General features: G+C 47.5%; 16 non-coding genes across 16 annotated transcripts; 14 read left to right on the plus strand and 2 right to left on the minus strand.

The window, feature by feature from the left end:
* Nucleotides 1-260: 260 nt before the first annotated feature.
* On the plus strand, nucleotides 261-332 carry trnap-ugg (transfer RNA proline (anticodon UGG)). Its single transcript has one exon. It is a non-coding gene; the product is annotated as a tRNA-Pro (tRNA).
* A 97-nt stretch (nucleotides 333-429) lies between these two features.
* On the plus strand, nucleotides 430-503 carry trnai-aau (transfer RNA isoleucine (anticodon AAU)). The gene has a single exon. It is a non-coding gene; the product is annotated as a tRNA-Ile (tRNA).
* A 96-nt stretch (nucleotides 504-599) lies between these two features.
* trnaf-gaa (transfer RNA phenylalanine (anticodon GAA)) lies at nucleotides 600-672 on the plus strand. The gene has a single exon. It is a non-coding gene; the product is annotated as a tRNA-Phe (tRNA).
* Nucleotides 673-808: 136 nt separating this feature from the next.
* trnaq-uug (transfer RNA glutamine (anticodon UUG)) lies at nucleotides 809-880 on the plus strand. Its single transcript has one exon. It is a non-coding gene; the product is annotated as a tRNA-Gln (tRNA).
* A 114-nt stretch (nucleotides 881-994) lies between these two features.
* Nucleotides 995-1066, plus strand: trnaq-cug (transfer RNA glutamine (anticodon CUG)). Its single transcript has one exon. It is a non-coding gene; the product is annotated as a tRNA-Gln (tRNA).
* A 154-nt stretch (nucleotides 1067-1220) lies between these two features.
* Nucleotides 1221-1293, minus strand: trnaa-agc (transfer RNA alanine (anticodon AGC)). Its single transcript has one exon. It is a non-coding gene; the product is annotated as a tRNA-Ala (tRNA).
* A 698-nt stretch (nucleotides 1294-1991) lies between these two features.
* On the plus strand, nucleotides 1992-2065 carry trnai-aau (transfer RNA isoleucine (anticodon AAU)). Its single transcript has one exon. It is a non-coding gene; the product is annotated as a tRNA-Ile (tRNA).
* A 96-nt stretch (nucleotides 2066-2161) lies between these two features.
* Nucleotides 2162-2234, plus strand: trnaf-gaa (transfer RNA phenylalanine (anticodon GAA)). The gene has a single exon. It is a non-coding gene; the product is annotated as a tRNA-Phe (tRNA).
* Nucleotides 2235-2370: 136 nt separating this feature from the next.
* On the plus strand, nucleotides 2371-2442 carry trnaq-uug (transfer RNA glutamine (anticodon UUG)). Its single transcript has one exon. It is a non-coding gene; the product is annotated as a tRNA-Gln (tRNA).
* A 114-nt stretch (nucleotides 2443-2556) lies between these two features.
* Nucleotides 2557-2628, plus strand: trnaq-cug (transfer RNA glutamine (anticodon CUG)). The gene has a single exon. It is a non-coding gene; the product is annotated as a tRNA-Gln (tRNA).
* Nucleotides 2629-2782: 154 nt separating this feature from the next.
* trnaa-agc (transfer RNA alanine (anticodon AGC)) lies at nucleotides 2783-2855 on the minus strand. Its single transcript has one exon. It is a non-coding gene; the product is annotated as a tRNA-Ala (tRNA).
* A 529-nt stretch (nucleotides 2856-3384) lies between these two features.
* On the plus strand, nucleotides 3385-3456 carry trnap-ugg (transfer RNA proline (anticodon UGG)). The gene has a single exon. It is a non-coding gene; the product is annotated as a tRNA-Pro (tRNA).
* A 97-nt stretch (nucleotides 3457-3553) lies between these two features.
* trnai-aau (transfer RNA isoleucine (anticodon AAU)) lies at nucleotides 3554-3627 on the plus strand. Its single transcript has one exon. It is a non-coding gene; the product is annotated as a tRNA-Ile (tRNA).
* A 96-nt stretch (nucleotides 3628-3723) lies between these two features.
* trnaf-gaa (transfer RNA phenylalanine (anticodon GAA)) lies at nucleotides 3724-3796 on the plus strand. The gene has a single exon. It is a non-coding gene; the product is annotated as a tRNA-Phe (tRNA).
* A 136-nt stretch (nucleotides 3797-3932) lies between these two features.
* On the plus strand, nucleotides 3933-4004 carry trnaq-uug (transfer RNA glutamine (anticodon UUG)). The gene has a single exon. It is a non-coding gene; the product is annotated as a tRNA-Gln (tRNA).
* A 114-nt stretch (nucleotides 4005-4118) lies between these two features.
* trnaq-cug (transfer RNA glutamine (anticodon CUG)) lies at nucleotides 4119-4190 on the plus strand. The gene has a single exon. It is a non-coding gene; the product is annotated as a tRNA-Gln (tRNA).
* The last annotated feature ends 11843 nt before the right edge of the window (nucleotides 4191-16033 follow it).

The raw sequence follows: 16033 nt of genomic DNA on the forward strand, positions 1-16033 counted from the left end.
CTTGTTGTTGTTGCTTTATTACAAACGATCCACTTGGCTTTCACAAGATTGTGATCCTGTATCAGAAGTGACTGTTGCGGTCAAGTAAGTCTGCACCCCTGAGGACCGTAACAGGGTGAGTAGAGCAGGGCAGAAACAAGTTTCTCAGAAATCGAGGTGCTTTTTGCCACAAGCGCAGACTTCCGGATGCTCCCTGCATTCAAAGCCACGTGAAGAGCGACGCTCGAGGGCAGGCGGCGGTGCGCCAGCTGCGTGAGCGTGGCTCGTTGGTCTAGGGGTATGATTCTCGCTTTGGGTGCGAGAGGTCCCGGGTTCAAATCCCGGACGAGCCCGTGGTCAGGCTTGGTCCTGAAGCTTTTCTGCCTGCTAAGGGGCCCACCAGCAGTCAGCAAATTTTGGGGAAATTGGGCAGACTTCTGGCGGGAGCCAGGCCGGTTAGCTCAGTTGGTTAGAGCGTGGTGCTAATAACGCCAAGGTCGCGGGTTCGATCCCCGTACGAGCCAGCGTCTTTTGTTATCTGTTAGCTCGTCTCTGCTCTTCTCTCAAAGCGACGGGTGGTGTCACGTAAACCCCTGCAGACCAAACCTTAGGGGGATGTGGCCGAAATAGCTCAGTTGGGAGAGCGTTAGACTGAAGATCTAAAGGTCCCTGGTTCAATCCCGGGTTTCGGCAGATGCAGCTTTCTTTTGTCTTTTGGTCGAGGGTGGCCGGTGACCAAAACTCACTGGGATACAACCCCTCGCTCTGACTGGTTCCCCATAGCCGCAACACTATCTACCTCCAGGTCAGCTGTCAAAGAGGCGCTTGTGGTTCCATGGTGTAACGGTTAGCACTCTGGACTTTGAATCCAGCGATCCGAGTTCAAATCTCGGTGGAACCTGCGTGCCTTCTTGCGGCAGATAAAAACAAAAAAGGCTCAACTTTGTTTTTGTTGCTGGTGAGCCGTAAGCGACTTCTTCTTTGCTTTCCTCTGAGCAGCGGCCTCACTCGTCAAGGTTCCATGGTGTAATGGTTAGCACTCTGGACTCTGAATCCAGCGATCCGAGTTCAAATCTCGGTGGGACCTGCTTTTGCCACGAAGGTGCGCAGGGAACGTTCTGAGAAATCCTTTAGACAGCAGTGGGCCCCAAAGGCTCACGCAACTGCGAGGGTACGTTTCGCACCGCAAAAAGCGCAGTCTGTCTCCTTGGGGACGTGCGCGTAAAAGGGCAGGAGGCCCTTGGAGAATGCGGGCATCGATCCCGCTACCTCTCGCATGCTAAGCGAGCGCTCTACCATTTGAGCTAATTCCCCTGGCCGCAGAAGGCAGAATCTTCTCCCTGTTAGGTCCACCACCATTATGAAATCCATTCAAAGGCCCACTTTCATTCCTTTGCCTTTGACCTTGTCTCGAGGTGTGTCATTTCTTCCATTGCAGTTAATTTTTTCTTTCTTTTGTTGTTGCTATTTGTCTTCTTTGCTTTTGGTTATTATGATCGCCGCCAACTTGTTTGTTTTTAGACTCATTTCTTCTAATGCTTGCTTGTTTCATTCAGTGTTTTTAATGTTGTTTTTTGGGCTTTCTTGTTGTTGTTGCTTTATTACAAACGATCCACTTGGCTTTCACAAGATTGTGATCCTGTATCAGAAGTGACTGTTGCGGTCAAGTAAGTCTGCACCCCTGAGGACCGTAACAGGGTGAGTAGAGCAGGGCAGAAACAAGTTTCTCAGAAATCGAGGTGCTTTTTGCCACAAGCGCAGACTTCCGGATGCTCCCTGCATTCAAAGCCACGTGAAGAGCGACGCTCGAGGGCAGGCGGCGGTGCGCCAGCTGCGTGAGCGTTGCTCGTTGGTCTAGGTGTATGATTCTCGCTTTGGGTGCGAGAGGTCCCGGGTTCAAATCCCGGACGAGCCCGTGGTCAGGCTTGGTCCTGAAGCTTTTCTGCCTGCTAAGGGGCCCACCAGCAGTCAGCAAATTTTGGGGAAATTGGGCAGAGGTCTGGCAGGAGCCAGGCCGGTTAGCTCAGTTGGTTAGAGCGTGGTGCTAATAACGCCAAGGTCGCGGGTTCGATCCCCGTACGGGCCAGCGTCTTTTGTTCTCTGTTAGCTCGTCTCTGCTCTTCTCTCAAAGCGACGGGTGGTGTCACGTAAACCCCTGCAGACCAAACCTTAGGGGGATGTGGCCGAAATAGCTCAGTTGGGAGAGCGTTAGACTGAAGATCTAAAGGTCCCTGGTTCAATCCCGGGTTTCGGCAGATGCAGCTTTCTTTTGTCTTTTGGTCGAGGGTGGCCAGTGACCAAAACTCACTGGGATACAACCCCTCGCTCTGACTGGTTCCCCATAGCCACAACACTATCTACCTCCAGGTCAGCTGTCAAAGAGGCGCTCGTGGTTCCATGGTGTAACGGTTAGCACTCTGGACTTTGAATCCAGCGATCCGAGTTCAAATCTCGGTGGAACCTGCGTGCCTTCTTGCGGCAGATAAAAACAAAAAAGGCTCAACTTTGTTTTTGTTGCTGGTGAGCCGTAAGCGACTTCTTCTTTGCTTTCCTCTGAGCAGCGGCCTCACTCGTCAAGGTTCCATGGTGTAATGGTTAGCACTCTGGACTCTGAATCCAGCGATCCGAGTTCAAATCTCGGTGGGACCTGCTTTTGCCACGAAGGTGCGCAGGGAACGTTCTGAGAAATCCTTTAGACAGCAGTGGGCCCCAAAGGCTCACGCAACTGCGAGGGTACGTTTCGCACCGCAAAAAGCGCAGTCTGTCTCCTTGGGGACGTGCGCGTAAAAGGGCAGGAGGCCCTTGGAGAATGCGGGCATCGATCCCGCTACCTCTCGCATGCTAAGCGAGCGCTCTACCATTTGAGCTAATTCCCCTGGCCGCAGAAGGCAGAATCTTCTCCCTGTTAGGTCCACCACCATTATGAAATCCATTCAAAGGCCCACTTTCATTCCTTTGCCTTTGACCTTGTCTCGAGGTGTGTCATTTCTTCCATTGCAGTTAATTTTTTCTTTCTTTTGTTGTTGCTATTTGTCTTCTTTGCTTTTGGTTATTATGATCGCCGCCAACTTGTTTGTTTTTAGACTCATTTCTTCTAATGCTTGCTTGTTTCATTCAGTGTTTTTAATGTTGTTTTTTGGGCTTTCTTGTTGTTGTTGCTTTATTACAAACGATCCACTTGGCTTTCACAAGATTGTGATCCTGTATCAGAAGTGACTGTTGCGGTCAAGTAAGTCTGCACCCCTGAGGACCGTAACAGGGTGAGTAGAGCAGGGCAGAAACAAGTTTCTCAGAAATCGAGGTGCTTTTTGCCACAAGCGCAGACTTCCGGATGCTCCCTGCATTCAAAGCCACGTGAAGAGCGACGCTCGAGGGCAGGCGGCGGTGCGCCAGCTGCGTGAGCGTGGCTCGTTGATCTAGGGGAATGATTCTCGCTTTGGGTGCGAGAGGTCCCGGGTTCAAATCCCGGACGAGCCAGTGGTCAGGCTTGGTCCTGAAGCTTTTCTGCCTGCTAAGGGGCCCACGAGCAGTCAGCAAATTTTGGGGAAATTGGGCAGAGGTCTGGCAGGAGCCATGCCGGTTAGCTCAGTTGGTTAGAGCGTGGTGCTAATAACGCCAAGTTCGCGGGTTCGATCCCCGTACGGGCCAGCGTCTTTTGTTCTCTGTTAGCTCGTCTCTGCTCTTCTCTCAAAGCGACGGGTGGTGTCACGTAAACCCCTGCAGACCAAACCTTAGGGGGATGTGGCCGAAATAGCTCAGTTGGGAGAGCGTTAGACTGAAGATCTAAAGGTCCCTGGTTCAATCCCGGGTTTCGGCAGATGCAGCTTTCTTTTGTATTTTGGTCGAGGGTGGCCGGTGACCAAAACTCACTGGGATACAACCCCTCGCTCTGACTGGTTCCCCATAGCCGCAACACTATCTACCTCCAGGTCAGCTGTCAAAGAGGCGCTTGTGGTTCCATGGTGTAACGGTTAGCACTCTGGACTTTGAATCCAGCAATCCGAGTTCAAATCTCGGTGGAACCTGCGTGCCTTCTTGCGGCAGATAAAAACAAAAAAGGCTCAACTTTATTTTTGTTGCTGGTGAGCCGTAAGCGACTTCTTCTTTGCTTTCCTCTGAGCAGCGGCCTCACTCGTCAAGGTTCCATGGTGTAATGGTTAGCACTCTGGACTCTGAATCCAGCGATCCGAGTTCAAATCTCGGTGGGACCTGCTTTTGCCACGAAGGTGCGCAGGGAACGTTCTGAGAAATCCTTTAGACAGCAGTGGGCCCCAAAGGCTCACGCAACTGCGAGGGTACGTTTCGCACCGCAAAAAGCGCAGTCTGTCTCCTTGGGGACGTGCGCGTAAAAGGGCAGGAGGCCCTTGGAGAATGCAGGCATCGATCCCGCTACCTCTCGCTTGCGCCTACTGCATCCCACCGATTGAGCCAAAGTAAGCCCAAAGTAAGCCCACATGAGCCAATCGCGTTTCTTTCCTGGGCTTACTTTTGACCAATCACGTTTCTCTCCTGGGCTTACTTTTGACCAATCACGTTTCTCTCCTGGGCTTACTTTTGACCAATCACGTTTCTCTCCTGGGCTTACTTTTGACCAATCGCGTTTCTCTCTGGGGCTTACTTTTGATCAATCGCGTTTCTCTCCCGTGGCTCACTTTTGACCAATCGCGTTACTCTCCCGTGGCTCACTTTTGACCAATCGCTGCGACCGTTTATTATTGTCATCGATCTTTGCAATAGGTAAGGCTAAGGTGTACTTCATTTTTAAATATAATTTAATATCGTTATTTGTTCATAAATAGTGTGTATTTTTGGAAAATAGAACGTGCCAATGCATGTATAGCACACGTTTTCTGAAGTATTTGCGAACCTGTAACTTTTTAAATGATAAATACAGAACAAAACATGTCGCTACTGATCAGATAGGTTAAAATCATCGACAGTCCTAATTAGCCTACATTACTATGTGTGTATTGTGTGCGAAGAAAAGAATACTAATATTAAAATATTTATTTACTTATATATGTAGAGAGACAGAGAGCTGGGTAACTTACTTACTGTAACTGTAATGACTGTAAGTTAATTCGTTACTAATTCCAAGTTACAAGACAAATTGTAGTTAGTTATTTAAACCATTAACAGTTACATTACACATTTTAGGTAATATAAGTTAGTCAGACTACTTTTACGTTACTTTTAGATTACTTTTGACCTAACTTGTTTATCACATTGATTTAAACAGGGTAATCTTGAAAAAAAGAATAAGAAAATAGATTGTATTTGTTGTTATTAACAACACTAAGTGCATTTAACACATGTTTGTGAAATAACTGCAGGGAGTTAAATAAAAAACTACTAATTAATTAAACCATAAAAATAATAAATTAAAGTAAATCATTTTAAAATCAATTAAAAATGCACAAAAATGATATATATTCTTTTTGTTTACCTGCATGTCTTGTGACCATAACCTCATCAGAGGACCAATGAACATGAAAATGTGATAATTATTAAAATATTCAATTTAAGTATGTTAATTAAATATATTAGTTAAAATGTGTGCATGATAATGTGTTTGAAAGACAAAAGCCTTTGTTGAAGGTGGTTAAAAATATCTACAGTGTGATCTTTCAAATAAAAATGAATGTGTTTATCAGTAGTTGATGCAATGTTGAAACACTTTATGCAAACCTGAAATGATTTTTGTAAATCAGTGGTCAAATGCTGTATCTCCACCTGACTAGTGACTGGTCTTTGTGTGAGTGTCCACAAAACTGGAAGACTTTTTTTATGAATATAAGCAGTAGGCTGTTTTAGAAAAGAAATTTAAAAGATCAAAAAGAGGAATTAGGAAGTATATATCAGTTAGGAATAATTTAATGTCATTGTGTAAATAAAATAAAATAAAATCATATAATGCATAAAAAAAGGAACTTTAGTCTGATTCGGAATATATTAAAATATATATATTTTTTAATCTAAATACAGGTACTTAATTTTTGGATTCTGATTATGTAATTCAGATGAAATAACATGTAATCAGTTACTACCCAGCTCTGCTTATATATATTACTTATATTTGGTAATAATACTAGTGACCTCCTCCGAGCCTAGAATTATTACTAGAAGGAAATTTCAGACTTCATATTTGACTTTACATATATTTGTACATTTATCAGATTCCTGTCCATGTTTATTACCACAGTAATATGGTTTACATGTAGCTTGTTAAATTATCATTACACACTTAACATACAGGTATCTTTCAGTTTGCTAGAGGTAATAGTCTCTTTCTGATCTTCATTACAGAAAATGTACGCTTACCCCTTTTTTCGCCGCCAATCGGCAACATCGTGCCGGCTCCTCATGGCGCCATCGGAGGAGGCGAAGCGCCTTGAAAATATGGAGTCGGGAAGGGCCAAACCCAAGGAGCAGGTGCTGGCAGAGGCCCGTTCTTTTGTCAGCACAAACGGTGGAGACCCCAGTGACCAGTTTTTAGTACTGGCTCACTGCAAACTTCAGTTTGGGAAGTACCAGGGCCAGAGATTTAGATGGCTCCTGGAAAACTCTCTGGGGTACGCAGTGTATTTGGTGCTCAGCATTTCCAAGGAGACAGCGCAGACAACCCCCCTGTCCGAAAATAAACAGCTCTTCCTACAGTACACTTCTCATATCAGAGAGATGGCTGAAGAAGTGGAGAAGTATGAGAGGAAGCAGGAAATGCAAGCAGAAGCCCGAGCATCTGGAGACCAGGGCTGCTTGATGGTGGAGTTTGGTGACTTCCAGGGCCGGTCCATGAAGGAAGTTTATGAGGACCAAAGCAAGGAGGCCCAAGCCCTCATCAGGTACCTGGTTAAGGCCGATGCCAGGCCAAACACCAACATGGCCATTTTCAAGACATATGTCCTGAAAAGGCAGGCTTCTGCTGTGGGCACCAGTGTACGTCCTGCACGTCCACCTGCAACCTCCAGTGCCTCTGTACCTCCAGCCGCAGCCTCCAGTACCTCTGCACCTCCACCTGCAGCCATCCGAACTGGTGTACAGCGGACCGCCACTGTGAAAGCGCTGTTGGCGCATGGCAAACATTTGTCTCCTTCACAGCTGGCGAAAAAACTCGTGTCACCAGTTAAACACTGTGAGTAGGAGTGTGAATATTACATTTTCCCTACAGAAATTGTACACGTATTCATTTATTGTTATGGCAAACCTGTCCACTTGCTGTTTCCAGATCCATTAGTGCAGTCTACTTTACCTTCTCCAGCAGCAGAAACTTTGGCCCGAAGACAGCTTTTCGCTACAGGTAAGTAAGCACCATCTTACATACACTTGTCTCTGTGTATTGGTCACAGTAATAGTTGTAACATTTGTGCTCCAGGCACTTCCGTTTCCACTGCTGAAGATGATGATGATGAGGAGCTGGTATTTGCTGCATCACAATGTGAAGCACAGCTGAATACAGGTGTGGCATATGACACAAATACAAATGCTATAAGAATGTTTTGTGAAAACACAATGTGAAGCATTAAAAATAAAAATCAAATTTTTTTAATATTTTTGTTTACAATACAGAATTATGTCACATCATGCCTCAAGTGGGATTTCTTCAAAAGGTTAAGGATGTCCAAAGGTGTCAGTGTATTTATTTGCGTTTCTAAACTTACCCGTTGTTAAACAATCACTAGATAACTTTCTCACACTGCTTGCTATTCTCACTCACTCACTCACTCTTTAGCTCCCCCTGAGCAGACAGGATGGTGGAGAGTCATTGTTCTTATGATGAGAAGAACAGTTTTTCCTTATTGTATATGTGTGCATGCTTCATGTCTGTGCGCATCATTACTGAATTCATCACACCTCATTTTCCTTAATCACAACAGATTCTCATTCTCAAAGAACTGTACTAATTCCATTTTTCTTACATCAATAAAGTGTACGCTGTGTTCTTTGCTTCTTAACACTAGTACCATTTTCTTCACTGTTATGCCTTAATATATTCAAAACGATTATTAACACTCCTCCAAAATTACTGCTTCGCAGGCTGTTTGTGGGCTGCATTTATGGCGTAGTTCTATCAAATCCAACCTTATACCATCCTTATTTTGTTTTTGTTACTGTTTACTCAGAGGCCTGTGCCGGTCCGTCTCCATTGGCGGAAACAGCAAAAACACCAGATCCTCCACATCATCAGCCACCAGCTGAGCTCCCAGGCCACTGGAAAGATCATCTTCCACCTTTCCAGCATGAGTGGATCCGGAACACACTGTTTAAGGCCAACCCACGAACCGGCAAGCCAGAACTAGTGTCCCAGCTGAAGCTTTGGTGGTATCCTCCTCAGCCCCCTTTAATTAACAGTCAGCCACCCGCCTCACCAGACCTCTTCTTCTGTCGGCCCCTTTTCTTGTGGATGCCGCTGAAGATGTGGTTATTTCCTCTTGTCTGTGTTCGCCCAGACTGTGGTAGGCACAGGCTAACAGCAGCAGGACTTTACCGCACCGTGCGCAAGGTTTTGGACATCGACGGGTGGTATGACCTTGCCACTGAGTATCTGGAGTGCAAAGGCTGCAAAAAGAAGTATCCTGCCTGGTCCGAGGACATCTTAGGGCAGCTGGATATGGGCCACCGCAGTCAGTTTCCAGCTTTGCTGACATACAGGTAATTCATAATGACAATCATTCATTATTAGGCACTTTTATCTTGTGTGTTTTTTTCTACAACCAAAGCATTTGCATGATTATATTGTTGTTTCCTTAGATACTCATGTGACAACCGGGTGCTGAGGATGATGAGGGAGAGGACACTGGGCAACAGTGTGACTCAGCTGTACAAGAAGCTGACGGAACAGCACAGTGAGGCATGGACACAGCGTGTTCTGCAGTACCTGACTGCCTGCGAACCGTTCACAAGGTCCTCCCTTGTGCAGCCTCCTGTATTTGCTGAGCCTCCCCTTTTACCTGCCCTACCTAAGCCTAAGTGGCTCTTAGCCGTGTACGCCAGAGATGTTCTGTGGCGACTGCATGAGGTCAAAGCCAAAATAACATCCGTCTTTGGCTCTGTTCTCAAGATGGACTCCACTAAAAAGGTATCACAGTCCTGTTTATATCCAGAAATTTGCCAGATATGGATATATGTGCATTCACAATGAATACAGTTTTGTCACCCTTTTATTTTTCCCAATAGGTCACAAAGAAACTCGCAGGTGCTGCTTCAGGTACAGCTGCCTGGTGCACAAATGTGGGAAATGAACACGGCCAAGTCCTCGTCTCTGTGCTTACAGCCGCCGAGGGACATGGACTGGACCACATGGCAGCTGGCCTGATGAAGCGCTACCGGGACGCAGGAGAGGCAGCCCCAAAAGTGATGTACGTGGACAGAGATTGCTGCAGTCAGCATGGCCAGTGTCAGGTGAAGATGATGTTCTCGGAGTGGGTCGAGCTTGAAGTGCGCCTCGACATCTGGCATTTCATGCGGCGATTTGCTGCAGGTGTCACGACAGAGGCTCATCCACTCTACGGGATCTTCATGGCCCGTCTGTCCACGTGCATCTTTCAGTGGGATCCAGAGGATGTGGCTGCACTTCGCTGTGCAAAGGAGGGTGAGCTGGCTGCAAAGAAGACTGGCCACATCTCAGAAAGGGCGGTCAGTGCTCGCATTACCCGGAGAGAGTTGGCACTGCACTGCCGGAGGAGGACCAGGGGGGTGGAGGAGACCACCAGATTGATCGGGTCACTGATTGATCTGTTCGACAGTGCGGACGGGAAGGACACTCTGGGAGTTCCTCTGCTGAATCACGAACGGATCCAGCAGATATGGAAGGAACAGCGGAAGCACGTTCCTTGTATCCAAGACCCAGAGAACTTTCCGCTGTACATGAAGAAGGGGACACTGAAGAAGGGCGGTGTGGAGCTGTGCTGTTACAGGTGTGCCCGTGGATCTACCTCTATGAAGTACATTTTTTTGGAAGGCGTCCATTTCGGAGCATGTTTGACGGTTCGTGGTCATGGGTTTGTGGACCCTGCGCGCCGACCCCCCAAAATTTTTGAGGGGGGCGCCGCTGGTGTCAATCTGACCGGGTCGGCCGGCGGGGAAGCACGGGAAGGTCTGGGGGGGGCTGGCCCCCTTAGGGGCCGCGCGGAAACCCCCCAAAGTTTTGGGCCTAAAATTGCAGTTCTGTCTTTCGCCACAGTGTGGAGCACCACCGATCCCACTTTAGGTTTATTACATGGCCATTAAAACAAAGGGGTGGTGGACACTTTTTTGGTCCCACGAACCCACTATTTGTCCATTTGACCATTATTTCTGCGGAACGGCCGCGGGACCGCCCGGGACCCCCTTCTCGGGCGCAAGCCCCGCCCCCAAGGTCCCACGAACCCACTATTTGTCCATTTGCCCATTATTGTTACGGAACGCCCGCGGAACCCCCCGGGACCCCCTCCCCGGCCACAGGGCCCGCCCCTAAGGTCCCACGAACCTACTATTTGTCCATTTCTCATTTGAGTGAATGACTCCGGTGGGGGTCTTCGTCCCAGCGACCCTCTATTTGTCCACAGCCCTACCGGTTTGATGGGGGGACCCCCGTCCCACGAACCCACTATTTGTCCATTTGCCCATTATTGTTACGGAACGTCCGCGGATCCCCCCGGGACCCCCTCCCCGGTCACAAGCCCCGCCCCCAAGGTCCCACGAACCCACTATTTGTCCATTTGCCCATTATTGTTACGGAACGTCCGCGGATCCCCCCGGGACCCCCTCCCCGGTCACAAGCCCCGCCCCCAAGGTCCCACGAACCCACTATTTGTCCATTTGCCCATTATTGTTACGGAACGTCCGCTGAACCCCCCGGGACCCCCTCCCCGGCCACAGGCCCCGCCCCTAAGGTCCCACGAACCCACTATTTGTCCATTTGCCCATTATTGTTACGGAACGTCCGCGGATCCCCCCGGGACCCCCTCCCCGGCCACGAGCCCCGCCCCCAAGGTCCCACGAACCCACTATTTGTCCATTTGCCCATTATTGTTACGGAACGTCCGCGGAACCCCCCTGGACCCCCTCCCCGGTCACGAGCCCCGCCCCCAAGGTCCCACGAACCCACTATTTGTCCATTTGCCCATTATTGTTACGGAACGTCCGCGGAACCCCCCGGGACCCCCTCCCCGGTCACGAGCCCCGCCCCCAAGGTCCCACGAACCCACTATTTGTCCATTTGCCCATTATTGTTACGGAACGTCCGCGGAACCCCCCAGGAGGACCCCCTCCCCGGCCACGCGCCCCGCCCCTAAGGTCCCACGAACCCACTATTTGTCCATTTGCCCACTATAGTCACGGAAAGACCCCAGAACACTCCGGAACAACTCCCCCTCCACACTGCCACAGCCCCCCGGTCCCACGAACCCACTATTTGTCCATTTGCCCATTACAGTCACGGAAAGACCCCAGAACACTCCGGAACAACTCCCCCTCCACATTGCCACAGCCCCCTGGATCCACGAACCCACTATTTGTCCATTTGCCCATTGTAGTGATGGAATTGAACCTTGACCCTTAATAGATTAGTGGACACTCATCCCATTAACCTACTTTAGAGTCCCATAAATACATTGCAAGTGGGATGTGTGTCCATTTCCAATGTATTAAACAGCCAATCCCATTGAATACATTGCAAGTGGGACATGTGTCCATTTCCAATGTATTAAACAGTGAATCCCATTGAATACATTGCAAGTGGGACCTGTGTCCATTTCCAATGTATTAAACAGCCAATCCCATTGAATACATTGCAAGTGGGATGTGTGTCCATTTCCAATGTTATAGATAGCCAATTCCATTGAATACATTGCAAGTGGGATGTGTGTCCATTTCCAATGTAATAAATAGCCAATTCCATTGAATACATTGCAAGTGGGATGTGTGTCCATTTCCAATGTAATAGATAGCCTATTTCATTGAATACATTGCAAGTGGGATGTGTGTCCATTTCCAATGTAATAGATGGCCAATTCCATCGAATACATTGCAAGTGGGATGTGTGTCCATTTCCAATGTAATAGATAGCCAATTCCATTGAATACATTGCAAGTGGGATGTGTGTCCATTTCCAATGTAATAGATGGCCAATTCCATCGAATACATTGCAAGTGGGATGTGTGTCCATTTCCAATGTAATAGATAGCCAATTCCATCGAATACATTGCAAGTGGGATGTGTGTCCATTTCCAATTTTATAGATAGCCAATTCCATTGAATACATTGCAAGTGGGATGTGTGTCCATTTCCAATGTAATAGATGGCCAATTCCATCGAATACATTGCAAGTGGGATGTGTGTCCATTTCCAATGTAATAAATAACCTATTCCATTGAATACATTGCAGGTGGGATGTGTGTCCATTTCCAATGTAATAAATAGCCAATTCCATTGAATACATTGCAAGTGGGATGTGTCCATTTCCAATGTAATAGATAGCCAATTCCATTGAATACATTGCAAGTGGGATGTGTCCATTTCCAATGTAATAGATAGCCAATTCCATTGAATACATTGCAAGTGGGATGTGTGTCCATTTCCAATGTAATAGATAGCCAATTCCATTGAATACATTGCAAGTGGGATGTGTGTCCATTTCCAATGTAATAGATAGCCAATTCCATTGAATACATTGCAAGTGGGATGTGTGTCCATTTCCAATGTAATAGATGGCCAATTCCATCAAATACATTGCAAGTGGGACGTGTGTCCATTTCCAATGTATTAAACAGCCATTCCCATTGAATACATTGCAAGTGGGACCTGTGTCCATTTCCAATGTATTAAACAGCCAATCCCATTGAATACATTGCAAGTGGGATGTGTGTCCATTTCCAGTGTAATAGATAGCCAATTCCATTGAATACATTGCAAGTGGGATGTGTGTCCATTTCCAATGTAATAAATAGCCAATCCCATTGAAAACATTGCAAGTGGGATGTGTGTCCATTTCCAATGTAATAGATAGCCAATTCCATTGAATACATTGCAAGTGGGATGTGTGTCCATTTCCAATGTAATAGATAGCCAATTCCATTGAATACATTGCAAGTGGGATGTGTGTCCATTTCCAATGTATTAAACAGCCAATCCCATTGAATACATTGCAAGTGGGATGTGTGTCCATTTCCAATGTTATAGATAGCCAATTCCATTGAATACATTGCAAGTGGGATGTGTGTCCATTTCCAATGTAATAAACAGCCAATCCCATTGAATACATTGCAAGTGGGACCTGTGTCCATTTCCAATGTATTAAACAGCCAATCCCATTGAATACATTGCAAGTGGGACATGTGTCCATTTCCAATGTATTAAACAGCCAATCCCATTGCATACATTGCAAGTGGGACATTTGTCCACTTTTAATGTATTATATGAGGAATTCATGTTGAGTTTTCGAGTATTTCACCACATACGGTGCATGTCCACCCGCAACTTATTTGATGGGCCTGAATAAATTGGAAATGGACATTTCGTCATTTACATTAAAATCCCAATATTGTTGATAAAAAACACCTCTACTGTACTCAGCATACTCATTGGAATCCATTTATGTGAGTTTCATATCATAATACTGTACAATTTTGCTTACAAATCAACAACATTGTGAATTTCACGTTGAGTTTTCGAGTATTTCACCACATATGGTGCATGTCCACCCTCAACTTATTTGACGGGGCTGAATAAATTGGAAATGGACATTTTGTCATGTAAACTAACATCCCACTATTGTGGATAAAAACACCTCTACTGTACTCAGAACACTCAGTGGAAGCCAATTATGTGAGTTTCATGTCATAATACTGTAGAATTTGCATAAAAATGAATGTCCACAAAAGCACTATGAAGGGCCCGCTGAATAAATTGGAAATGGACGTTTCTTTATTTTAAAAAGTCCCAAAATCAGACCGGACTCCATCGATAGCCCTCGCCGGGCCCTCTACGACAACGCAGGCCACGAGTCCCTTCTTCCCCGGGGCCCGGAGATAGGACCCCCAAAACCCCACACTTTGACCGGCTGTCACTCGGCCGAATCGCCGCCGAACCGCCCCAATCTCGGGGACCTGTTAGACCCGAGGGAGCCCTATCCGACGACACCCACCCCGAGGCCCTACCCCTTCGGGGGCCGGAGATAGGGCCCCCCCAATCCCCACATGTTGACCGGCTATAACTCGGCCGAATAGACGCCGATCCGCCCCAATCTCGGGGTCCTGTTAGACCCGAGGGAGCCCTAGCCGACGACACCCGCCCCGAGTCGCTGCTCCACCGGGGGCCCGAGATATGGACCCCCGTAGTTTCGGGGGCCAAATCGAACGAAGAGGCCTAGAGGCTCCCAACTGGGCTCGATCGATAGCCCTCAACGGGCCCACTCCGACGACGTAGGCCACGAGTCCCTACTCCCCCGGGGCCCGGAGATAGAGCCCCCCAATGCCCCAAACTATAAAATTTTGACCGGCTACCACTCGGCCGAATCGAGGCCGAACCGCACCAAACTCGGGGCCCCTTTAGACCCGAGGGAGACCTAACCGACGACACCAGCCACGAGTCGCTGCTCCACCGGGGGCCCGAGATATGGACCCCCGTAGTTTCGGGGGCCAAATCGAACGAAGAGGCCTGGAGGCTCCCAACCGGGCTCGATCGATAGCCCTCAACGGGCCCTCTCCGACGACGTAGGCCACGAGTCCCTACTCCCCCGGGGCCCGGAGATAGAGCCCCCCAATGCCCCAAACTATAAAACTTTGACCGGCTACCACTCGGCCGAATCGAGGCCGAACCGCACCAAACTCGGGGCCCCGTTAGACCCGAGCGAGACCTAACCGACGACACCAGCCACGAGTCGCTGCTCCACCGGGGGCCCGAGATACGGACCTCCAAACTTTACGTCCACCGGCAACTTATTTGACGGGCCCTTCATACAGCTCCCGTGGACACTTCTACAAAGTGTATTTTTTTAATAAGTATGTGCAATATTGTTGATGAAAACACCTCTACTGTACTTAGCACACTCAGTGGAAGCCAATTCTCTCAGTTTCATTTCATAATACTGTAGAATTTGCATAAAAATGAATGTCCACAGGAGCATTATGAAAGGCCCGCTAAATAAATTGGAAATGGACATTTCGTCATTTACATTAAAATCCCAATATTGTTGATAAAAACACATCTACTGTACTTGGCATACCCCTTGGAATCCATTTATGTGAGTTTCATGTCATAATACTGCACAATTTGGCTTAAAAATCAACAAAATTGAGAATTTCACGTTGAGTTTTCGAGTATTTCACCACATATGGTGCATGTCCACACTCAACTTATTCGACGGGGCTGAATAAATTGGAAATGGACATTTTGTCAAGTAACTATACATCACAATATTGTGGATAAAAACACCTCTACTGTACTCAGCACACTCAGTGGAAGCCAATTATGTGAGTTTCATGTCATAATACTGTAGAATTTGCATAAAAATTAATGTCCACGGGAGCACTATGAACGGCCCGCTGAATAAATTGGAAATGGACATTTCTTTATTTTAAAAAGTCCCCAAAATTAGACCAGACTCGATCCATAGCCCTCGCAGGGCCCTCTCCGACAAAGCATGCCCCGAGTCCCTACTCCCCTGGGGGCCGGAGATAGAGCCCCCCAAAACCCTAAACTCCAAAATTTTGACCGGCTGTCACTCGGCCGAATCGAGGCCGAACCGCACCAAACTCGGGGCCCCGTTAGACCCGTGGGAGACCTAACCGACGACACCGACCACGAGTCGCTGCTCCTCCGTGGGCCGGAGATACGGACCCCCAAACTTTTTGTCCACGCGCAACTTATTTGACGGGCCCTCCATACTGCTCCCGTGGACACTTCAATAAAGTGTATTTTTTTAATAACTACGTGCAATATTGTTGATGAAAACACCTCTACTGTACTCAGCACACTCAGAGGAAGCCAATTATGTGAGTTTCATGTCATAAAACTGTAGAATTTGCATAAAAATGAATGTCCACGGGAGCATTATGAAAGGCCCGCTAAATAAATT

This window comes from Garra rufa, chromosome 13, assembly GCF_049309525.1.
Source record: "Garra rufa chromosome 13, GarRuf1.0, whole genome shotgun sequence".
In the NCBI taxonomy this organism is placed as follows: domain Eukaryota; kingdom Metazoa; phylum Chordata; class Actinopteri; order Cypriniformes; family Cyprinidae; genus Garra; species Garra rufa.